At 43.3% G+C, this 23,906-nt stretch overlaps 1 pseudogene; it reads left to right on the top strand.

Moving 5' to 3' along the window:
• Positions 1-675: 675 nt before the first annotated feature.
• LOC143403488 (bis(monoacylglycero)phosphate synthase CLN5-like) overlaps positions 676-23,906 on the top strand; it is a 36,540-nt pseudogene continuing 13,309 nt past the window's right edge.

Genomic DNA, 23,906 nt, shown 5'->3' on the forward strand with positions numbered 1-23,906 from the left:
GGTTGACTCCCCGCATCTCTCATTATGGGCAATGCTTTCCTGACTCTCTGCAGTCCTTGTAATCTTTTACTTAATGAGAAAGAATTGGATGTCAGGCACTGTGAATTTTGGGTTGGGTGTTGGTATGGTTTTGTATTCCTGTAAGTCTTCTTGAGTTTTACTTTGGGGTGCAGTTAAATTACTTGGAAACAGTATGATCCCTCTGAGTCTCATGTTTAAGATTTGTTAGAAAGGACCACAGTAGTGATTAGGTCAAGGTTTCTCAATCTTAGTACTGTTGGCACTTTGTACCAAATAATTTTTTTGTGGAGGTGCATTGGAAGGTGCTTAATAGCATCCCTGGCTTTCCCATTAGAAGCTAGTAGCAGCTCTTCCCTCATCCCGACTATTAAAAGTGTCTCCAGACATTGCCAAATGTCATCTTGGGAAGAGAAGTAGAATTACCCTGGGCTGGGAACCACTGGTTTAAGCTTATTAGGGCCATTTACTTCTCAGTACTAAGAGACCTTTTTGAGTACTGTACCTAATGCCTGTGACTTCATGAAGTTTTCTAGAAAGAGGAAGAAAGTTCAGAAGAGGAAGGACTATCAGGGAAGGAGTTACAACAAAAGGCTGCTACTAACCATTTTTTGTCACCAGAGGGTGCAGGAGGTGGCAAGGCGGGGCAGTCGCCCCATGCGCAAGCTGGTTGTGGTGCAGCAGGGATTTTCCAGCCTGCAGCAGCAGCTGCGGTGGGGGGCTGGCTTTTCCTCGCCCCTTGCCCGGGGAGCAGGACGCCACTGCCACTAGCCGGAGCCTGGACCTGCCCGCCTGACCTGGAGGCACTCTCGCAGGCTCTTGCTCCCTGTGTGGCCCCGTGGCAGTTGAGTCCGGGACACTCCCTGGGGTCGTCATCGGTGGTTCAATTTTTCCAAAGGCTTCTCACTTGGAGCCGTCAATGGCTTGGAATTGTGGCATTTAGTATTCTCCTCCTTCTGCTTGTGGCAGTTTGTTTATGGTGTTTGTATAGATTACACAGATCCACAAGTATGGCTACATATATTGGGCCAGTAGTCAAAGACGGGTAAGATCCAATTGCAATGGTACCAACCTAAGCCAGGAGGCTGACGATTTGAGGTCAGACCATCCAATGACGGGTAAGGACCATATGTAGTATTGGACAACCTAAAACAGGCACGGTCCCTAAGCCACATACTTGTTGTTTAATAAAACAAAAGGGGGGAGATGTTGGGGGCCCACAATCAAGTCAAGATGGCTCCTGACAGTTTGCCAGGAGGAGTGGTTTGTGAGGCAACGCCACCGAGCCATTAAGATGGTAGGGATTTGGTGGGGATTCCTTATTGGCTGATTGTTGTATCTGGATAATGCTAATTGAATCAAGCTGTGTGTAATCAGTTAGGTATATATACCTCTGCTGTTCCATAATAAAACAGTTCCCGCTTCAAACTTCAAGTTGCTTGTCACCTCCCGGTTATTTTGCCCAACCGGACTGCGGCATCTGTGTGGTCCTCTTCCCCAGCACCCTGTCCTGCATACGCCAGCCACAGTGGTCCCCTGTGCTGTCAGCTGCATTTCCTCAGTTCACAGAGTCCTGTTCTGTGCCCAGCTTGCACACTCTCTTTAACTGCAGGGACCTCTTCTCATTTATTCCCTGACTCTCAAGGATCACTGTCCTTCATCACTAGACACCTAGTGTCTTGAAATTTGTTGTTTCATAAAAGATATGGAATCAACCTAGTGTCACCAATGGATGAATGGATTAAGAAAATGTGTCCATAAACACAAAGGAATAATATTCAGTCTTAAGAAAAGAAGTAAATTCTGTCATTTGCAACAACGATGAATGCTGGGAGCCATCAGCCAAGTAGGTATGACAAATTCCTTGCCAGCTTACTCCCATGCTGTCTAGTGGAAGGACTTCTGAAAGGTGACCTTGCTCAAGGACCAGGGCAGGATCCGTGTTCAGGGTGTTCCCCCTTTAGAATAGGGCAGTTTAGCATAATAGGAGATTAGGGTATTCCCCCTTTAGAATAGGGCGTATCCTGCTGCTGAGTTCCTCTTGAGTGCTTAGGGTCAGACAGTATATTTTGGGAGACCGAAGCCCATGCGGAGTGAATTTGGGAGAGAGTGGATTTTGGGCAGAAAACGTGGATTCCCCCAGAGCGTGTTTGTAGACGGCCGGTGTGAGTTCGGGAATAAAGAATTGCTGTTTGAATCTACAAGCTGTGTGGAGACTCGTGATTTGTGCCCAGCCAGAGACTGCGGCAGATGAACCTGGAGGACATATGTTAAGTGAAATAAGCCAGGCACAGAAAGACAAGCACTAGATGGTGGCACATGTGTAACAACTTACAGAAACAGTGAGCAAAAGGGTGGCTTCCAGAGACGGAGAGTTGGGGAGATATTGGTCAAAGGCTGTAAAATTTCAGTTAGATAGGAAGAACGAGTTCAGGAGAACTGTTGTACACATGCTGACTATAGTTAATAACGATATTATATTATATATAACATTCAATAATAATATCATATACTTTAAAATAACTGAGAGCAGTTTTTTGGGTTTTTTTGGTACTGGGGATTGAACTCAGGGGGCACTCCACCATTGAGCCACATCCCCAGCCCCTTTTTGTATTTTATTTAGAGACAGGATCTCACTGAGTTGCTTAGTACCTCGCCATTGCTGAGGCTGGCTTTGAACTTGTGATCCTCCTGCCTCAGACTCCTGAGCCGCCGGGATTACAGGAGTGCACCACCGTACCCTGCATGAAAGTAAATTTTAAGCGTTCTCATCACAAAAAGTGATATGCGAGGTTAATGTAGCCATTCCACAATGTCTATAAACTTCAAAAAATAATCATTCTGTACATTATAAATATATACAATTTTATTTGTGAATTAAAAATAACTTTAAAATTGCTAATGCAAGTATCTTGTCTGTGTGTGCTGGAGGGGGAGATATTATTATGGTGAGAAGCACAACCAGTCCTTGTTCCCGCATCTTGACAATCAAGTAAAAGGCTTTACTATTTCTTGTGAAGTTCCCTTAGTGTTGCCACAGGTCTCCCTCAGGAAGGGTGCATTTTGCAGGGTAGTGCACCAAAGTGAAGTTCCAGATAGGCAGAGGTGCATGTGTCCTTTGAGTGGTGGGAAAAAGGTGACTGAAAGAGGGTTTGAGAAGAGGAGCTGCATGCTTATTTTCAGGCTGATGCAATTAATTTTCATCATTAGCATTTTGAAATAGTATCTAGAGTCTTTGTGTGTTCCTTTATTTATTTATATTTTATTTTCATTTTTTATTGGAGCATTATAATTATACATAATAGTGGACATTGCATGTTCTTATAGTCATTTTACTCACCTTGGGGGCAGGGATTTCTACCTTGGAGTGACCAGTGTCAGCTGGTCGCCTTTCTCACTGTCTTGGGCTCTAGCCCTGCAGGTCCCTTTCCAGCTCCCTTGGTGCCCCAGGCCTCAGGCCCTTCTGGTGTGTGTTCCTCTGTCCCCACTCCCTCCCTGTCTAACTCACCAGAAAGTGATGTACCTGCCACTTTTCTTAGTGAGGCCTTCTCTGAGCACAGGGCCTACTGTGTGTCAGACACTATGCCAAGTGCTTTACATACATGATTTCATTTAATCTAAATTAGGTCCTCATTGATTTTTCCTGTAGGAGTGGAAACTTTTCATTTGAAGCAATTATCGTAGCCTGTAATTCATTATGCATTTGTGTACTGCCTGGTTCCCTCGGGAGAGGTGATCTCTTTCCTTGTCAATTTTGCTTATTCCTGCATCCCTGGCGCCTAGCACAAACTGTAGTTGTTGGGTGAACAAACGAGGGGGAAACATTTGAAAGGAGGGCTGGGGTCTTTGCTTTCTTAAAAAGCTTATCTCGTCAACTCCATGGTTTTAAACACCGTCTATATGCTTATGACTCCCAACTTTTAAATTCCAGTTCAAAGCACTGAATTATCTGAATAATCATGTGAGATAACCATCCCAATTTTACAGTTGAAACACCTGAGGATAATTATATGCTCCTATGCCACCATCAAACCGCACGGTGCTGTGGATGTTTTGATGTATTCCTAAGTTCTGGTATATTGTTCTCATTCGAGCGCCGGCTCTGTTTTCTTAACATTGCTTTTATTGAACTCAGAGTTAAAGACCCCCATGGGACTTGTTTTGTAAAGACACCTAGTTTGAAGGCCATCCAAGCAGTTACCTGAAGATTTTGGCAATGAGGTAGGGTGGAATGAAGTGGACAAGCAGCAATTTTTACTGAGTTGTGACTTAAGACAGCTTATTTTTGTTTTGATATGCTATGAGTGATAAAAAAAAAACACCATTTAAAAATATTTACAAGGGCTGGGGTTGTGGCTCAGTGGTAGACCGCTTGCCTAGTCTGTGTGAGGCACTGAGTTCGATTCTCACAATCAAGTACAAATGAATAAAATAAAGGTACTTCAACAATTTAAAACAAAGTAAAAATATTTACAAATGTTCAATATTGATTCTAAGCCCAAAACATGGGACTAAAGAAAGAAATCCGTGTGTGTAGTTGTGGGATTACAGTAGGCCATACTTCCTTTATTAGTGTGTTGAACTGTTTAGGATCGGCAGTTATCCAAATTCTTAGGAGTCTAGAAATGAAAAAGTACGGTAGAGTAATAAGGAAATTGTCAGGCAGGGACAGGGAGTGTAGTTCTTTGACGGAGTGTCGCTGGCCTTGGTGAGGTTCTGGCTGTGATCCCTAATGCCACAGAAAGAAAAGACACCGTTCCTGGGGAGGGGCAAATAAGAGTTGGCCCAGCAAATGAAGCCCAGGAGAAGACAGTGCACATGCCCAGTGTGTCGAAGGACAGCAGGAAGTTGCTCTGCAAGTTCAGGGAACATCAGGTGTCTGTGGGCTTGGGCAGGTGGAGGGCAGTGAGGCTGGAGAAGTAAGGACTTCAGGATCTGGGAGGACCAAGTGTCCCCCACTCCGGTGTGCCTGGGGATCACTCTGGAGGCAGTGGGGAGCCACAGGAAGACTGTGGGCAGGGGACTAGCATTGTCTGAGACGGAGGATCAGATAGAGGCTGTGGGGGAATTTCCTTAGAAACAAGGCCATACTGGGTGCCCTGTGGAGGGGGGTGGGAGTGAGAAGATCTGCTATTGGATGAAGCCTGGGCCTTGGAGAGAAGGACTCAGGACATCATCCAGGTTTCTGAGCTTGAATAGGGAATAGGGGAAGATACTCTTTACAGGGGGAATGGAGAAATGAGTGTTAGGGGCAAAGAAAAGAAAAAGGAGGTCTCTCTTAGATATGCTGATTGTAGGATCCACAGAGATAAGTTTGGAATCCAAGAGAAAGACTGGATGCTGGGAGTAGTGAGGATAGGGACAGACAGATGTGAGTGGTGGGAACACGAGGTTAATTCTTATAAAAAGGTCCACTGTGCTGACCCCCACAGGCTTCCTCTTCCAAGAAGCTATCTACTTGCAGCTCTGCCTGGTTTAAGTGGACAGGATATGTCGCATTCTTAGCAAACTACCTGTTTGGAGAAATGTAGGACTGAAATAATGTTGACAAGAGGAAACCAAAGTTACCCTGAAGTGGCAGACTCTAGTGACCTTTTCACCAACCAGATCCTAAAACTTAGGGAGATAAGGGTAAGTCCTCCTAACCATAGAATTTGTAAGAATGTATAATTAAGAGTCGGATTAGAACAGGGCTGGGGCTGTGGCTCAGCGGTGCTAGAGCGCTTGCCTAGCGCATTCAAGGCCCTGGGTTCAATCCTCAGCACCACATAAAAATAAATAAATAAAATAAAGATATTGTGTCCAACTACAACTAAAAAATAAATATCAAAAAAAAAAAGAATCCAATTAGAATTGGTCAGCATGAGCCAGAGTGACCTAGAGCTGTCATCGCACTGAAGACTGGAAAGTTCAATGTCATCCTACTTCAGTCAAAAGTCAAGAGGTGGACCTGGGTGGGACTCTCTGGAAACTTCTCTGGGATCCCCAATAAAACTGGGGTGTAGGAGAGTCACATTGTCCCTCTCCTCTCTGAGAGGATCCACTCTTCCTTGAGAGTGTCCCCTTCCCGTTGTCCTGTCTTCAGTAAAGTCACTCCTGTTACTCTGAGCAACATGTCTGAAATCTTCTGACTTGATTGCAAGAATCTGGGTTTGACAGGGGGTGGAAACTGCCCCAGGTTCATGGAAGGCACCCCTGTACCACTATTAGGTCCCCTCCCGCATTGTGAGAATTCTCTCTTCTCACTTAAATAAACCCTACTCCATTCACTCTTCCCTTTCATCATTGTCCATGGAATTTATTCTTCAAATTTGGGAGACGAGAACCCAATAGGAAATGGATGAGGTCTGTAGCCTGCATAAACCCCATCTGCCAGCAGAAATGAGGAATTTATTTTCTTCTTAAAACTCAGAACTCTCAAAAATCCCAGTGATTCTGGAAGCTGAAGCAGGAGGATCACAAGTTCAAGGCCAGCCTGAGCAACTGAGTGAGAACCCCTCCACCAGAAAAATGAATAAAGGGATATGTGTGTGCAGGGGGGATACTAGGGAATGACAGTGACCACATTATATTGATACAGTGTGTGCATGCATGAATGTGCAACAGTGAGTCCCTGTTACGTGTAACTATAAAGTACCAGTAAAAACATTGAAGGAAAAAAAAATGGGGGGAGGCTGGGGATATAGCTCAGTGGTGGAGTGTCCCTGGGTTCAGTCCCCAGTATAGTGGCGGAGGGAGGAGGAGAGAAAAAAACCTGAAAATGTCCCTTGACTTAGGACACATTTTATCATGCTTATTATTTATTATGTTTATTATTATTCATTGTATGTATTGCTAGGGAACTCGGCAAGAACTGTTGTGGTGGGAGCTGCTGTGTTGGCTCAGGCCAAACTGGAGGGGCTGGAGGAATGCCAGGGAGGTGGGAAATGTGAGCAAACAGGAAATCACTATTTTTCAGAGGCTGCCTCTGTTTTCAGAGGGTGAGGAGTCCTGGGGGTTGGACCCAGGGGTGCTTTCATCACCGAGCCATACCCCCAGCCCTTTTTATCTATTTATCTATTTATTTTGAGACAGGGTCTTATTAAATTGCTGAGGCTGGCCTCAAACTTGCTATCCTCCTGCCTCATCTTCCCCTGAAGCTGGGAGCATCTAGGGAGTTAACTGTTTTTAAAAATAGCATTCTTGGGGCTGGGGCTGGGGCTCAGTGGTAGAGCACTCGCCTAGCATGCATGAGGCACTGGGTTCAAGCCTCAGCGCCACAGAAATGTAAAATAAAGACATGTGCCAACCTAAAACTAAAAAATAAAATTGAAAAAAAATAATATTCTTTCCTTCTCTTCCCATAGAAGAAAATATGCATATAAAGAAAGATTTTGGAAGAACTAAAATGACCAATAAATTTATAAAACAATATGCTTAACGTCATTAGCCATTAGGGAAATGCAAACCCAAACTGCCCCAGTCAGAATGGCTGTGATCAGAAATGATAATAACAAAAGCTATAAAGGATATGGATAAAAAGGAATTGACACTTTATTGGTGGGAATGCAAATTAGTACAGCCACTATGGGAAACTATATAGGGGTTCCTCAAAAATCTAAAATAGAACTATCACATGATCCAGCTATATCACTCTTGGGTATGTACCAGAGGATCTCAGAATCAACTTACAAATGTGTTATTACCTGCCACCCAGGTGTATTGCACCTCTGTTCACAATAGCCAATCAGCCTAGACGCATGCCCACCAATGGGTGAATAAAGGAAATATGATTACACACACACACACACACAATTCAGCCATTAATTGAATAAAATCTTGTCATTTGTAGGATAACGGATGGGACTGGAGGTCATCATGTTAAGCAGAATAAACCAGACTCAGAAAGACAAGCTTTGCCCACGTGTTTTCTCTCATATGTGGAATCTAGGACTCCTGACTAGCAAGTGTGAGACCCTGGGTCAATCCCCAGTACTGCCTACCCGCCCTCTCCAAATGCTATGGAAGCAGAAGGGGGCCTCTTAGGGAGGGGAGGGAGCCAGGAAAGGGGAAGGATGGGCAAGAGGAGTTAGTAGGGAGGGGGAATATCTCTCCTTGCCCTCTCCCCTATGCTCTTATAACAGCCTTAGCTACTCTTAAACTACGTCCCGGCAAGGAGCTTGGGTTGAAGTCAGACCTGTTCCTTCTTTTCTCTAAGGGATTCTCCAGTTCCCTGACACCAACTGGTACTTTACAATTCAATAAAACTCTGACACTAACTCAGAGCAGGCCCCACCTGCACTCAGAGTCAGCTACACAGTGGGTGCTTGCAGGGCCTGTGCTTCCGTCTGGCCAGCTACCAATTCTAGGGTTCCCACAACCTCTCTTGGCCTCTGATAGTTCCCTCAGGACTCAGGGAAGTGCTATTCTGTGATAACAGGCGTATTATAAAGTTTATACAACTCAGGGACAGAGTGGAGGGATGTGTAGGCAAGGCGTGGCAGGGTGGGGATGGGAGGTGAGGGGAGGGTGGGGGAGAGGGTGGGTAGCTGGTGACACATGGCTTCCACGCCCTCTCTGGGTATAGCACACAGGTTCACCAATTTGGAAGGTCCCCACATGTCACCAGCCGTCCAGGGGTCGCATGTGGGTCACCGCGCATCGAAGCCTAGTGGATCAAAACATCTGGTGTCTGGGAATGACCAGGGCACATTTTCTCTGGTCCATTGCCCAGGGACATTGTGAATTTCTACTCTGCTCTGCCATGTCCCACACAGCACCTGAGATGGGTGTGACGTGCCAACATGCCCAGCAACCAGCTGACTGCAAGACAGCACAGAGCAAGACTCTGCCCTCGAACCCTTATCCCTGCCTTTGATGCACCCCCTCAAATAAGCCGCGGGAGCCATCTTTCCTTTGTCTAGTTCCAGTACCCATGTGGACTAAACCCACCAGGGGCTCCGCTTTGGAAATACATTTCTGACTCCTTGTCTTTTGTTTTTAACTAATTATTCTAGACTTTAAGTTTTCATGTGGCTTACACCTTCCTTGGCAGGAAGAAGAACCCCCCAGATGAGATGCTGGCCATCGCCCCTGTTACCCAAACCTTGTCCTGAGTTATTATATTGCAGTTTCATTATAAGTTCATAATTGATTAACTTATTGGCCATTGGTGATTGAACAGAGGATTTGGAGCCGAAGGTTACAGAATCCTGAAGATTTCTGAGGGCCCTGCTTTGAGTTGTCTCATTAGCCAAGTGTACTTGAAAGTCTTGTTTAACAAGAGTTGTCGGGGTTTTTAACCCCCATTCCCTCCTGACCTGTGGGAGAGATTGGGGGAAGCACACCCCGACCAGGACAGGCCAAGAAAGGTAAAGGTCGACTGGCCGCCCACACCCAGCCCTCCCTCCCCAGGGTAATCCGAGGGGCCAGGGAGAAGAGTCAAAGCAGGTTTAATGAGGAAACAGACACAGCTACTATAATGTGCAGGAACCAATCAGGGTAAAGGTGAGCAGGGTGGGGAGAATTTACATCTACACCATCCTACAGGCAGTAATGGGAGACAGGAGCTGTCCGTGAGGGCAGAAGGGTTCTGAGCCTATCCTAGAGATGGTCCGATTCTTCATCACAACCCACAGCAATGCCTTCTGGCTAATTGCTAGGTGCTCTCTTAGCCACATGTGGCCCCAGGACTAGCAGGCAGCAGTCAGCAAGTTAAGTTTCCTCTTTTCTGATGCAACATGCCCCACGTTACATCATGCCCTACAAAGAGTAACAAAAAGCCGGATGTGGTGGTGCACGCTCGTAATCCCAGCAGCGGATCGCAAGTTCAAAACCAGCCTCAGCAAAAGCGAGGCACTAAGCAACTCAGTGAGACCCTGTATCTAAATAAAATACAAAATAGGGCTGGGTATGTGGCTCAGTGGCTGAATGCCCCTGAGATCAATCCCTGGTACCCACACCCCCCCTACCAAAAAAAAAAAAAAAAAAGAAAAAAGAAAAAGGGGACAATAAAACACCATGTCCTGGAATGCACCCTTTCTGTTCCCAAGGATCTAGCCAAGGTAAGGGAACAATGAGAGCAAACCCAGGTGGAAAGTCCAGAGAACTTTGGAGAACACTGGGTTTCTCTTATGCATACTGGGAACAAGGTCCAGTTAGTGTCATCTGTAGAAAGCTACTCCCTTGTGTGTACGCCGGCACAGTTGTTCCCTGGGATGCTGGTCAGACAAGCCAGCTGATCGCAATGATGTCGCTGCTTCTGCAGCCTAAGATTTGAAACCTCTTTCTGAGTGGAAGCGGGTGTGGGACGGAGGGCACTGTGGGAAGGGTGTGTGTCACTCATCCAGCTGGCTGCCACTGGTAAAACACCACAGGGAGAGGAGGTTGTGCTCTGCAAAGCACCCTGGGGAACAGAGGTGCCATCTGTCAGCCTGTAGCCTCCAAACTCTTCTTGGAGCAATCTCCAAGAAGAGTTATTTCTCCAACAAGCCATGAGCCTCCCGGGCTGTCTCCAGGTACTTTCTTTGGCCTGTTTGAAACCTGCCCACTGCCCTGGCACAACTGGGCCGTGGCTGGGACACAAGGTAACCATTGGAACATAATCAGAACCAAGAGGAAAAATCAAGCAGGAAAAGGAGGTACAGTAGAATTGAGGCTAAATTGCAATTTAAATAGGGCGGTCAGAACAAGGCTTCCCTGAAAAGATGACATTGGAGCAAAGACTTGAAGAAAAGAGGGAGTCGGTCATCGGGTAGCTGGGGAAACAGTAATTTCAAAGGCCTAAGGAAGAAGCATACCTGGATGTCTAAGGATGAGCCCAGAGGCTCCTGTGGCTGGATCAAAGTTAATAATATGGAACAAGTCCCATAAAAACCTAATTACATAGAGCTTGGCAAATCATTTTAAAGATGGTGGCTTTTACTCCCAGTGAGATGGGAGCCTTTTGAAGGCTTTTGTGTGTGTGTGTGCCTATGTGTGCCTCTGTGTTTGTGTGTGCCTGTGTGTGTGTGTGTCTCTGTGTGTGTGTTACCAGGCATTGAACCCAGCGTCACTCCCACTGAGTTGTACGTACCCAGTCCCTCCCTTTTTATTTTTTATTTTGAGACAGGATCTCGCTAAGTTACCCAGTCAAGCCTTAACTTGACATCCTCCTGCCTCAACCTTCTGAGTTGGTGGGTTTATAGGCATGTGTCACCATACCTGGCTCCCACTGTGACTGTTGACCCTGCTAACCCTGTAAAATTGACCAGTCCCAACCTGACTTATAGGAGCGAACTGACCAGTACTATTACCCTGACTGATAGGTAGAAAAGAAACCAAAGGAGCTTTTCTTCCTTCGACCCCCCAAACCAATTTCCTTCATTCTTCACTCTGGAAAGCAGTCTCCCACATTTGAGTCAGAAACCTGGATGGCATCCTGACCCTTCTGGCTCTACCTTCTATGTCACATCAGTCAATCACCACTTATCAAGGAGGACAGTTAGAAGCCTCCTACAGGAAACTAGGTAAGAGAATGGTGCCTTGGGCCAGGGTGGGAGCAGTGGAGGTAGTTAATTCCACATATGTTCTGGAGGAAAAGGCAGCAGTGTTTACTAATTAATTGCAAGTGGGGTGGGAGAAAAAGAGGAGTCAAGGATCATACAAAGGATTTTGGCCTGAGCAGCTGGAAGAATGGAGCTGCCAAAAGTCAAGGAGGGGAAGACAGTAAGAGGGGGAAACATTCAATTTTGGATGCATTGGGTTTGGATGCATAAGACAAATAGACCCATAGAGAGAGAAGAGCAGAGATATAGACCCACACCTACTGGGCACCTGGCTTTACAACAAATATCAATGTAGCGGGAAAAATGTGGTCTTTAAAAAATAAAAAATAAAATTAAATAAAATAAAAGAATGAATACGATATCAATCTTTTTTTTTTTTTTTTTTTTTGGTTCTGGGGATTGAACCCAGGGCCTTGGGAGACAAGCAATCTACCAACTGAGCTAAACCCCAGCCCCATGATATAAATCTTAAGAGCACAACTCAATGGGTTTATACACAATTGGCATATCCAGGCAGCCACCGCCCATTTCTAGAACTGAAACAGTACCAAGACTTCATTACATTACCCAGACTTCAGTATTAGGAGCCTTGCAGGCTCCCACGTGCCCCTCCTAGAGAATAACCCTGGCTCCAAAGTAAACACCACTGTGGCTGCTCTCATTCTAAATTACTTTGGCCTGTTTTCATATGAATGGAACTTATATGTACTCTTATACATTAGTTTGCAAGATTCACCCAGACAACAGTGGTGGATCCAGTGGAGATCTGAAAATGAAAAAAATGAGTCTTGTCCCTATTTCATGCCATGCACAAAAATCAACTTCAGGTGGATTGTAGATAGAAAAGTGGAAGAGAAAACAGTCCAACTTCTAGGAGATAACACAGGTTATCTTCAGGACCTTAGATAGAAAGAGTGTTTGTTAAAATAAAAAGCCACAAATCATAAAAGAGAAAAGGATATGTTGGACTTCATTATAATTAACAACTTTTATTACTCAAAAAGTACCAATTAGAAAGTGAAAAGGCAAGCCTGGGAGTGGGAGAAGATGTCTGCAAAACCACGACATCTGACCAAAGAACTCCTACTCACAGTCATAGAACACAGCAAAACCAACAGCAGATGAACTGAACAGGCATGTCAAAAAAAAAAAAAAAAAAAAGATATTTAAATGGTCAAAATGAAAGGGTACTCAGCTTTCTTAGTCAATAAGGAAATGCAAATTAACATGAGCGAACTGACCAGTACTATTACCCTGACTGATAGGTAGAAAAGAAACCAAAGGAGATTTTTCTTCCTTCTACCCCCCAAACCAATTTTCTCCGTACTTCACTCTGGAAAGCAGTCTCCCGCATTTGAGCCAGAAACCTGGATGGCATCCTGACCCTTCTGGCTTATACACACTTATCGTAACCGCCCTTGGTTTTTTTAAAACTTGACAATATCAAGTTTTAGTAAGAATGGGGAATTCTCATACTCTACTAGTGAGAGTATACATTGAAAAAACCACTTTGGAAATTTACCAGGTTTTACTAAAGTGATTTATGACCCTGTGATCCAATAATTCCACTAGGTATATACACAACAGAAGAGAGTGAAAGGACAAGTGAAAGAATGTCTGCTGAGCTGGGCCACGTGGGGCAGGCCTGGATTCTAGTGGCTTGGGAGGCTGAGGCAGGAGGATCTCAAGTTCAAAGCCAGCCTCAGCAACAGTGAGGCACTAAGCAACTCAGTGAGACCCTGTCTCTAAATAAAATATGAAATAGGGCTGGGGATGTGGTCCAGTGGTCAAGTGCCCCTGAGGGCAATCCCCAGTACAAAAAAAGAAAAGAAAAGAAAAGAAAAAAAAATTTGTTGTAATTTAAAAAAATATATATATATCATAGCATTGAAGTGGACAACCCTAATGTCCATCAGCAGTATAGTGGATAAATTTTGGTAAACTCATACAATCCTGTACTGCAATGATAAAGAGTGGACTCTGCCCCACACAACAGCCTGGGCGAATCTCACAAACTAATGTTGAGTGAAAAAATCCAGGCACAAGATACATATAAGTTCCATTCATATGACCTTTGAAAATAGGCAAAAGTAATTTTAGAAGGAGAGCCGCCACCGTGATGTTTACTTGTGGGGGCAGGGATGGTTATTCACTAGGAGGGGCGCACAGGAAGGACACACAGCATCTATGAGGATGCTAGCAATGTTCCAGTTCTAGAAATGGGGGTGGTTGCATGACTGTATCAGTTTGTGTAAACCCATTGAACTGTGCCCTTAAGAGTTATATGACATATTGTCATTTATTTCATTTTGAATAATAGGTTATGGTTTTCACCTGTTTAGTGGCATCATTTATTATTTGTAGAATTGTTATTCTATTCCTTACTCTTTTTGAAATGATAACAACTTTGGGAAGATTCAACCTAAATCCTTTTATGTTGCTCATTTACTATCTATCTATCTATCTATCTATCTATCTGTTAATTTTTGGTACTGGGGATTGAAGCCAGGGTGCACTACCACTGAGATACGTCCCCAGCATGCCCACCCCCCTTTTTTGATACATGGTCTCACTTTTGACCGACACTGAACTTACAATTGGTTATTTATATTTACGTGAAAGTAATTTTCCTGAACTTTGAGAATGAAGCAAGAAAGCTTTTCTAACGCTACAGAACTCCCTCTGCTGTTGTTTTGGTGTAATGTCATTTGGAAAATGCAAATTAACCAACCCAAGCTATCACATTAAAAAAAATCTGACAGCACCATTATTATTATTATTTTAATATAAAAGCTTGTCTTTAGAAATTCAGGGCTGTTTCCCCCAGTTTTGACCAGAACCTCTCTTTGCCTCCTTTCTAGTTCTTGGCCTGCTGACTTTGGATTCCACTCCCCGTAGTTTTTCCCCAGCGTAGAGCTGTGCTCTGGAAGGGGGAGCTGACGGAGAATTTGCTGGTGGAGAATTTGGTGGTTGGTAGAGGCCGGGTGCTTCTGCCCTGGGACCTCACTGTGGACCCACTTACCATTGCAAGGAGCTGAATCCCTCCCATCTCAGCTGTGTCTTCTGTGCCTGTTGCTATTTGGGGCTTGGCAATCCATTTCTGCCTTCTTCACCTCCCATACTAATGCTGATACCATGCAGGTTTGGGGAGTGTCGGTTGTCTCCACTTCCTTCAGTTTGGGGGTTCATGGGGATTCTTCGTCATCTAGTGTATTTAATGTCTGTAGGGTTAGGATTTTTCGGTCTAGTTGTATCTTAGTTTGTTTGGGCTGCTCTAACAGCCCTTAGGTTGGGTCTTCAGGTGTAGGTGGGGGTGTGGGGGGGTTGAGTTGCACTCACCTGTTCCTTCTAATCCTACCCCTTGCCTCATTTGAAAGCGTCTTCCCTATAAAAGGGTTCAGCGCAGCTCCCCTGTTTCCACAGACCCCTAAGGTCAGAGGAGCTTTGCAGGACCCAAAGAAAAAGGTATTTCTCTGTCTCTGTGGGATTATTTCGTGCCAGTACAATTCACCTAGAGTGACCCTGATTGTTTAGTCGTGAATTGTGACGATCGGTGGCCCCTATGGAGACTCCTGGGTGAATTTTAGAAATTTAATGGATTTGGAATTTCTCTCCAGAAGGGTACTGTGGGCCGAAGTGTAGAAAGTAAGTGAACTAGACGAAAGAAAAATCTGTGACGTTAAACTTTTTTAATATATGGGAATATTCCATCTTTAGAAACATAAAAAATTTTACTTTTGCAATTCTAGAGACCCTAAATAAATGTAAAGAATCATTAATGTGATTAATGGGATATGTTGTTAAGTTCAGTCCTCTCCCATAGGAAAAGTGCTTTTATGAATGCTTTTGTAAATCTTTATATTTTAAAATCTCAGGTAAAGATTTTGGGGGGTCATATGTTAGAAATCTGCGCTTGGAGACTGTGAGAGAAAAAGGACAGATTTTTTTTGTGGTGAGATTTTCTACTTCTAGAGAGGCCTATTTTGTTTTTCTGCTGGTTTTTAAAGGTGCTCAAACCATTTACATTGAAACTTTTCAGAACCTTCTCGTCCTACTGGATCAGAATGGCTGGACCTCAGCCGCCGGGGACAGAAGGCTTTATCTGCTGTTCCCTATGGGGTCCCCCGCCCGGCAGAGCCTTTCACCCTGGACCAGCTGGCCCGGGGCCTAGCGCAGACTGCCCTGAGGTCTGGCAGCCACCTGGCACTGCGGTGACAGCGCTGCCCAAGCGCCCAGCGCGGCAAGGGAAGACGCACCCGGCAGGAGATCACAGCCGTGGCCAGCGCAGGTCGCAGAGACCAGGCAGTCCCCTGCCCGCTGGGGGACCCTGCCCGTGGGGAAGGGCAAACAGATCTAGCGGAATGCAGCCGGCTCCGGAGCTCTGGCCCGGGACAAGGGGCAGGCTCCGCTGTTCCCATCGCCATGGCAACTGCCCTAACCCGCTCCAGTGGGCTTCTGGTCCCACCTCCGCGTTCTCAGGGCCTTCCCGGGGTGCTCCGCTGTCACTCAGACAGGACTTGTGGTCCCGCCTTCCGCCACCAGCCTCTACCTCCTGCCCCTCTCAGACCTGCTGCTGACCCCTACTGCCCTGTTAGGAAGGCCCACCTGGGGACGCTACGGCGCGGGGTCTGGTCCCTGAGGTGCAGCCCTAAGCCTGACTGGCTCTCAAGGCTGAATAACTCGATTTTTAATTTAATTTTTTTCATCTTTCATACGTTTGATTCAAGTGAGTTATGCACTTCCATCTTTACCCCAATACAAACTGCAGAATCACATCAGTTAACCTCTCAATGGCTTCCTTTAGGGTCCTTCCTTCTCCCCTTTATGGTGATGCCACTGAGATTATGAGGGTGCCTTTGCCCCCACAGGAACAAAAGCCGGCAGTGTCCCCGTGATGGCCAGAAAGTCCTCTTCTCCTTCCTGACGACATGGTTACAAGACCTAAGGAAATGTATACACCAGGACCTTATTACCTGACAGCCCAAATACAAAAAGTGCACTACTAACCCAAGGAAAACTGAGACGGTTCCGATATCTTAAGAACCACGTGGTTTCCTAAGGTTTACACATAAGCTATGTCTTTATTCTTTTTTTATTTTTTTAGTGTATTTGGGCACAATACCTTTATTTTTATTTGTTTTTATTTTTTTCTATGTGGTGCTGAGGATCGAACCCAGCGCCTCGCTGGTGCCAGGCGAGTGCTCTACGGCTGAGCCACAACCCCAGCCCCATATGTCTTTATTCTTAATACATATTTCTCTAGGTATTTGAATAACCTATAGTTGTTAATTCATAAAATAGTTAGAATATATGTCTAATTGTTTAGTTAATATATGTTTAATCTAATTATTTTTCCTTCAGTAGAAAACATATATAATCTCTATATACATTTATCTGGTGCTCTGTCTTTTGTAATTAGAAATATCTTAAGAAAAATGTATTTTACTATAAAAATTTTCTTTTCAAGAGATAACACAACCATCAGTAATCTCTAACTCTCAAATTATTGTACAAACTTAATAAGATAATAAACAAATATAATTCTGTCTACAGAAATATCCAAGGGTTTTAACTATGTTTTCATTGAGATATTTCTTCTTATCAGGGTACAAACATTTGTTTAGATTCTGAGATTTACAGAAATTATTCCAAATATAGCCCAGGAAAAATTCTAAAAGTTGAAGATGCTTCAACAGAGAGGAAGTACACATTGGAGGTCCTAAGAAGAAGAAAGAAATCATCTTTGGGTAAAACAAGACCTTTGTATTCTAAATTTTAATGATAAAACTATTTTCCTAAATAGGAAGATCTTTATATCATTATCTAGACAGATGATATAGAAAGTTAACACAATTGAAAAAGAGGTTTATATATAACTGGACTGATTATAAAAATTTAAACTGATAAATTCAGGCTATTTCCCTGATTTTTTAAAAAAAAATATTTTTTATTTTTAGGAGGACACAATATCTTTATTTTCTTTTTACGTGGTACTGAGAATTGAACCCAGTGCCTCACTCATGCTAAGCGAGCTCGATACCACTTGAGCCACATCCCCAGTCCCTATCCCTGATCTTATTATGCTGATGTGAGCGAAGATTTTTGTCCATATCTTGACATGATGAAGACCTATTAAAATGCTGTTTATTTCCTTTATTTCCTTTAAGGAAGGTCTTTATTGCCTAGTGATTCTTAATATTTAAGACAAGGATTAATTTTGGTGAATAAATTCACATCCTTGATTAAACACTAAATATATTAAACTGACTTAAATTCCAAATTTGACACTTCTCCTTGGAGAATAAATCTGGTTCTTGCGTATTACTTCTGTTTGTTGGATAGTTGTGAGATTTGGGAGAACATTTTATTAGGACTGATGTTCTCCCAATTAAAGTTGTGTGTTAGTTTTGAACAATAAAGGTTGCAAACCTTGTTGGAAAGTCATTGGTATTATAAAAGTTCTCTGACTGGATCTATTATCCAGTAGATTTATATCCTGCTCCCTACACTGGGAAGTAACCTTAATCATATTCCCTAAAAGACAATTAAGACACACCTTTTAAAGGATAAAATTCTGAGATATAAAGATATTTTGAGACCTTCTCTCAAAAAAGAGATTGAAGTTTCTTTTTAAATTATTAGGATGGATCAGCTAATCTATATACTGGGAAATTATAATGATCAATAAATTGCATCTCATTTTCATATCTAGCCTCAATTACTATTAACAGAGAAGGCCTTAAAAATTACCTACCGGAAAGATCAAAGGGAACCTCTCAAACTTAATATAAACCAGAACAAATCCAGGGAGATTTTTGAGAGATCCAAATTCATGTATTATAATATTTCAAAATTTATACCAAAAGGGTAACCTTACTTGGATTTTTAAAAATATGTTTTGGTTGTATATGGACACAATACCTTTATTTATCTTTCTTTGGTGCTGAGGACCGAACCCAGTGCCTCACCCATGCTAGGTGAGTGCTCTACCACTAAGTCACAACCCCAGCCCACTGAAGAGATATTATGCTGTCACTTAGCTAAACTTTAAAATAGAAGGCCATCCTAAAAACAATTTTAAAGGAACTCTATCTTAACCATGCCCCAAATTAGCCTATAAATATACAAGGTAATAATTAATGTTTATATTCTTCCTATTTACTCAAAAAATGTTACTAACAGTCAAAAAATTCACCAACTAACCACAGATTCAGAAGATTCAGGATAAAAATAGATGGAAGAAGAGATAATTATCTAAATACGTTTGTGGTCAGGATAATGGGCCCTAAAAGATGTCCACTTCTCAGTGTCTGGAACTTGTGAATGTCACCTCACCGTGGCCAAGGAACTTGGCAGATGTGTTGATGTAAGGACCTTGAGGTGGGGAGATTATTATCCTGGATTATCTGGGAGGGCCCAGCGAAACCATAAGAGTCCTTAAATGTGGGAAAAAAGGCAGCCCTGCTGACACCTAGATTTCTGCCCCGGGACACCCCTTTTGAATGTCTGGCCTCAAGAACTGTAAAATAATAGATCTGTGTTGCTTTAAGCCGCTGTATTTGTGGTACTTTGTTACAGCAGTAGGAGGAAACTAATACACGCCCTTTTGGCTATTTCAAGCTAATGTGCAGTAGTCTTGTAAGAACTTATTAATCAGAATTGTCAACAAATCCTGGGGTATTCCCTTTGTGTGTAGTTAGAGGCGTACCATTAACTGTGGTACATATTATGTTGTAACATAATTTCAAAAGAAATGGAAGACCGAATTTTTTAAAAATAAAAATAGTTATGAGTTACACAGCCTAATTATAAGAATTAAAGCCACACACTTTATGAAACGGAGCTGCAAACGGTTCTACACAGAGACACAAAAAAAGGGGTGATAAAGGCTACAGGAATCTGGTATTATTCCTAATGCATTTCTACATAAGCTGGCAAGCTGTCGCAGTTGTCGGGAAACTGTGACCACATTTGAAAACCCCACTTCTTGTGTAAGTTACCAGCCTAAAAACCCAGATGTAGGGAGCTGGGGTTGTAGCTCAGTGGCAGAGCACTGGCCTTCTAGTGTGTGTGAGGCCCTGGGTTCGATTGTCAGCACCACCTATAGATAAATAAAGATCCATCCACAACTAAAAACAAACAAAATTTAAAAACTCAGATGTAAAATCTCTCAAAGCAATGGCTGGCATCTGAGAAATGATGTGTGATGTTGTGTGGCTTCATATTACCTATCAAAAACTTTAGGCAGGATTATCTGAAATATATCTATGCGTACCGTGTGTGTGTGTGTGTGTGTGTGTGTGTGTGTGTGTGTGTGTGTGAGATGATGCATTTTTCCCCTGAATCAGAGAACCAGAAAGCTGTTCACCTGTTCTTTGTCGTTTGGCCTTCCCTGCTGGGTCTTCTCCGACCCCCTTGAACTTTTCGTACTGAACTTTGGTTGAAAGATACTACATGGAAGAGCCCTGGGAAACTTGTTTTTGTGGCTTTTTGTTTTGCTTGGGTCGAGTTCCACAACGAAACCCTCAAGGTCCCTGCAGGTGAACTGGGCTGGCACGAAATCATCACACAGAGACAGAGAAAGACCTTTTTTTTTTTTTTTTTTGGGTCCTGTGGCAGCTCTTCCACCTTAGGGGTGCGCTTCAGGACTGGAAGGTGTGGTCATTCGGGGGGCTCCTCACATATTCCCCCTTTCTTAATATTAAAAAAAAAAAAAGGCAACTGGGGAATTAAATCCTTCAGTCACTGGATTCTTGGTCCCAGGTCGTCATGATCTACTATTGAAACACAAAAAGAATTAGTAGAAAACAGATCATCTCAATAACACAGTCAACCTGGAAGATCCAGGTTATTATTATTACCCTCTCAAACCCTCATCAGAAGATTCTTAATCTTTTCCCAATTTTATTGGAAAGCATTGTGTTTGGCCACAGTAACACAGACGTCCTTAATTAGCCCGGGATTTGGGCCTGTCCACAAGCCACAGAGCAGAGGGCTCATTTGCATTATTCATTACAGTGGCTTCTAGAACATTTTAACTTAGTTTCAATCCTTCCATCAACACTTAACTGACTAAGAAGGATCTTGGAAGTCATTTAAGTCAAATTATTAAGAAAATCCATCTGTTGTAAGTTTTAAAACGTAGCCACAGAGGCTGTATTGTAGGAGCAAGGAATAGTAGTTAAGGTAGCCATTTCGGGGACCGCGAGACCAGGAGCTTGCCTGGGCCTGGTTAATTGGCCACAACTAGGGATACAATAAGATACGTTGCATTTTTACAGGCCTCAGGATATTTACCATCCTGTCCCTTAACTCTCACATTTAAGGAGTCTGTTACATCTGTCAGTAATGTAAATATTCTGAAGGCAGAAGTCAAATATCAAACGTCCTTGTGGGTGCTGACTCACTGAAGGTCGGGGTGTGACCAATAAACCTCCAGGGGGTCCTGGCATCCTTGCCTAGTCACCTTTGTCCACTCTGGGAGACCAGTCTAGAATATAGCCCTATTTCTAGATATCTTGTGCTGCACTGGAAAGACATTTGCACAATCTATCCACCCAGGAAAGGTGCCAATTTCTACTGTAGAATGATTAGGGCAGCAAAACGTTGGTGGGTAGCTTATGTAAATAACTGGCCTGCATAGGGAAAATCCAGATATGGTCTTAATTACTAAACACCAGCATAATTGGCGGGTTAAGTTTCTCATATGCTGTCTTTCTCTCAGAAGGTACTCCCAGACAGTCTGTTTACCATAGGATTGACACATAGGTGTAACTGACCGTCACAGTCAGTACAATTGGTCAAGTTTCACTGGTGGACTTTCCAGTCCACACTACAATGTACATTATAAATGGACCTGAGAAATGGGTCCACAGAAGTCTCTTCATAATTTTTACTTTCCTGATAAGCTCGTGAAGCTGCCCCCTGATTGTAAACTCTGCAGCTGCAAATCTACCTTCCTGAGCCAGGTTTCTCAGTCATTATCATGATGGCAGGTTTAAACTCTCCTTTGAAATCTGACTTAATTTACTGAATCATGTTCAGTAGCAGTAAGACCCCTCAGGATCATAGTTAAAAATTTTTTTTGAAATATTTGTAAGATCTAGTGTGTGCCTATGGGTTTTGTTTTCTCCCTTTTCTTTATCTAATAAAATTGAATAAAGGCTTGGTGTCAGCCATAGCATCATCCATTTAAGTTACAGATAATAGTACAAGTATTTAAATAATAATAAGAAAAGATTTACCATCTTTGCTCCTGAATTTTGACAACAGTTATTTAAAGGAACCATGGTAACAGAGATTTAATTTTTAAAAAAAATTTTTAGTTGTATGTAACACAATACCTTTATTTATTTATTTATTTATTTATGTGGTGCTGAGGACCGAACCCAGTGCCTCACACATGTAAGGCAAGCGCTCTACCACTGAGCCACAACCCTGCCGCAGTCTGGCTGGGCACAAAATCACAAGCCATTTAGGCCCTAAAACCAATCAGTTTGAATGTGTACCCCACTTAGGAGTGACCAATCACCCCCGCCCAATCTGTTCCCGCCAATGAATGTACTAATCATGTCTCAGAGTTGTTGTTCAATTTCCCCGCGCCTCATGATGATTTGTTCTGATGTATGCAAAGCCCCCGCCCTCCCCAAGAAGTGTACTTAAGCTCTGCCTGACCTCTGCTCAGGGCTCTGGGCTGCTCTCCCTTTTTGAGCCAGCCTGCCTGGAGCCTCAGCGCGCTGAATCGGATCCTCAATAAACTCCCTCCTGCTTATTGCATAAAGTCAGTCTCTTGGTGGTCTCTTCCTCCGACGCTTTGCTGGACCCTTACACTATGTCAAAACAATTTTGTGTATAAATAAATAGTTGTATGAGCATTCTTAATAACTTTATTTAATGTAGTAAAATTAGCTCTAATAATTATGTATAATTTATGACTTTACTAATTTCAAAAATATCAATGTATATATGGTATCATCTCATATTATTAAAATTGAGAAAAGGTCTATCATGTTAAAAATTCCTTACTGAGATCAGCTCTCAGCTGTTGAGCTGATTTATTTATGGCTGTCTGTCTGATATTTTAGGGATACCTATTTCCAGAGGCATTTTTCTCAGGGATAAATTGTTAACAGGGGCTCGAAGCAAGGCCCTGTTTTAATGTTTTGAGGCTTTCAAAATCTGTTTTTAACTTAAACGAGGAGTAAGATTTTTAACTAGGACGCTTATTTTTCTTGGGGTAAGATGAGTATTTTAGTCTCTTTTTGTCTGCGTGTTTGGCTTTCTTTTTCTTCATCTGGCTCCCTGTGACTATGGTGTAACATCTAAACTCGGCTAGGATTCTGTTAACCTGTGTCAGTCCCTTGGAATGTCTAGGGTGAACTGGATGATGAACTCATCCTTTGAAATGGGTGGCCCCCTATAAGTATAAGGTGCTGTATTGCTTTTTAAGTCTCTCTATGGAAATAGTAGAATTTTTCTAAATGCTTACTAAAATTATTTTTTAGGCATTCTGTTTATCTGTTGGATACCATTTTGTCCCAGAGAATTGTCCCTACTGCAGACAGACTGTCAGGTTTCTCCCTATTTCGTGTTGTAAAATGAGAAGATCTCTGTCTTTCTGATTACCTAACAGTTTGCAAGCTTGTTGAGCACTGTCTTTTGAGGGGTTTAGAATTCGAATCTTAGTCTGCTGGATCTTATAAAGTCATTGATTGCTCCATTATTATCCTTTTGGTTTCCAAAGTGGGTATAAGAGTCAACAGATACATAAAGCGAGTCCACAGGAATGTTCCAGGGACAGAACATTCCCCAACTCCCCCAGTTCTTGCATTTCATGAAGAACTCAGTGTGCCCAGAAGACAAATATCTTTTTATTTTTTTTTAATATTTATTTTTTAGTTTTTGGCGGACACAACATCTTTGTTTGTGTGTGGTGCTGAGGATCGAACCCGGGCTGCACGCATGCCAGGCGAGCGCGCTACCGCTTGAGCCACATCCCCAGCCCAAAGACAAATATCTTTAGTGATTCAACCCAGCTCAGAAACCACCCCTTGGAATGCCCATCCCACCCACCCCTCTTGGAAATCGCGGCAGCAGAGCTTGTGGCCATCTAATGTCATGGACTCTCAGAGGGATGGGTTCTGAATTGTCTGGGAAGTTGGCCAGGCGGTACTCTACAGCAGACACGTTGGGGGCGGCTGAGGAGCAGCACCTGTGTCCTCCCCTGAGTGGGCCGAGGGTCAGGAGAGCAGGTTCTGAGGCCTAGAAAGGCGTCATGTGTCAGGATGGAGGACAGGGAGCACCGGGCCTGGCTGACCTGGACCCTGAACTGACTGTGGAACTCAGGCAGCCCCTTCTGCCACC

Source organism: Callospermophilus lateralis, chromosome 7, assembly GCF_048772815.1.
Source record: "Callospermophilus lateralis isolate mCalLat2 chromosome 7, mCalLat2.hap1, whole genome shotgun sequence".
In the NCBI taxonomy this organism is placed as follows: Eukaryota; Metazoa; Chordata; class Mammalia; order Rodentia; family Sciuridae; genus Callospermophilus; species Callospermophilus lateralis.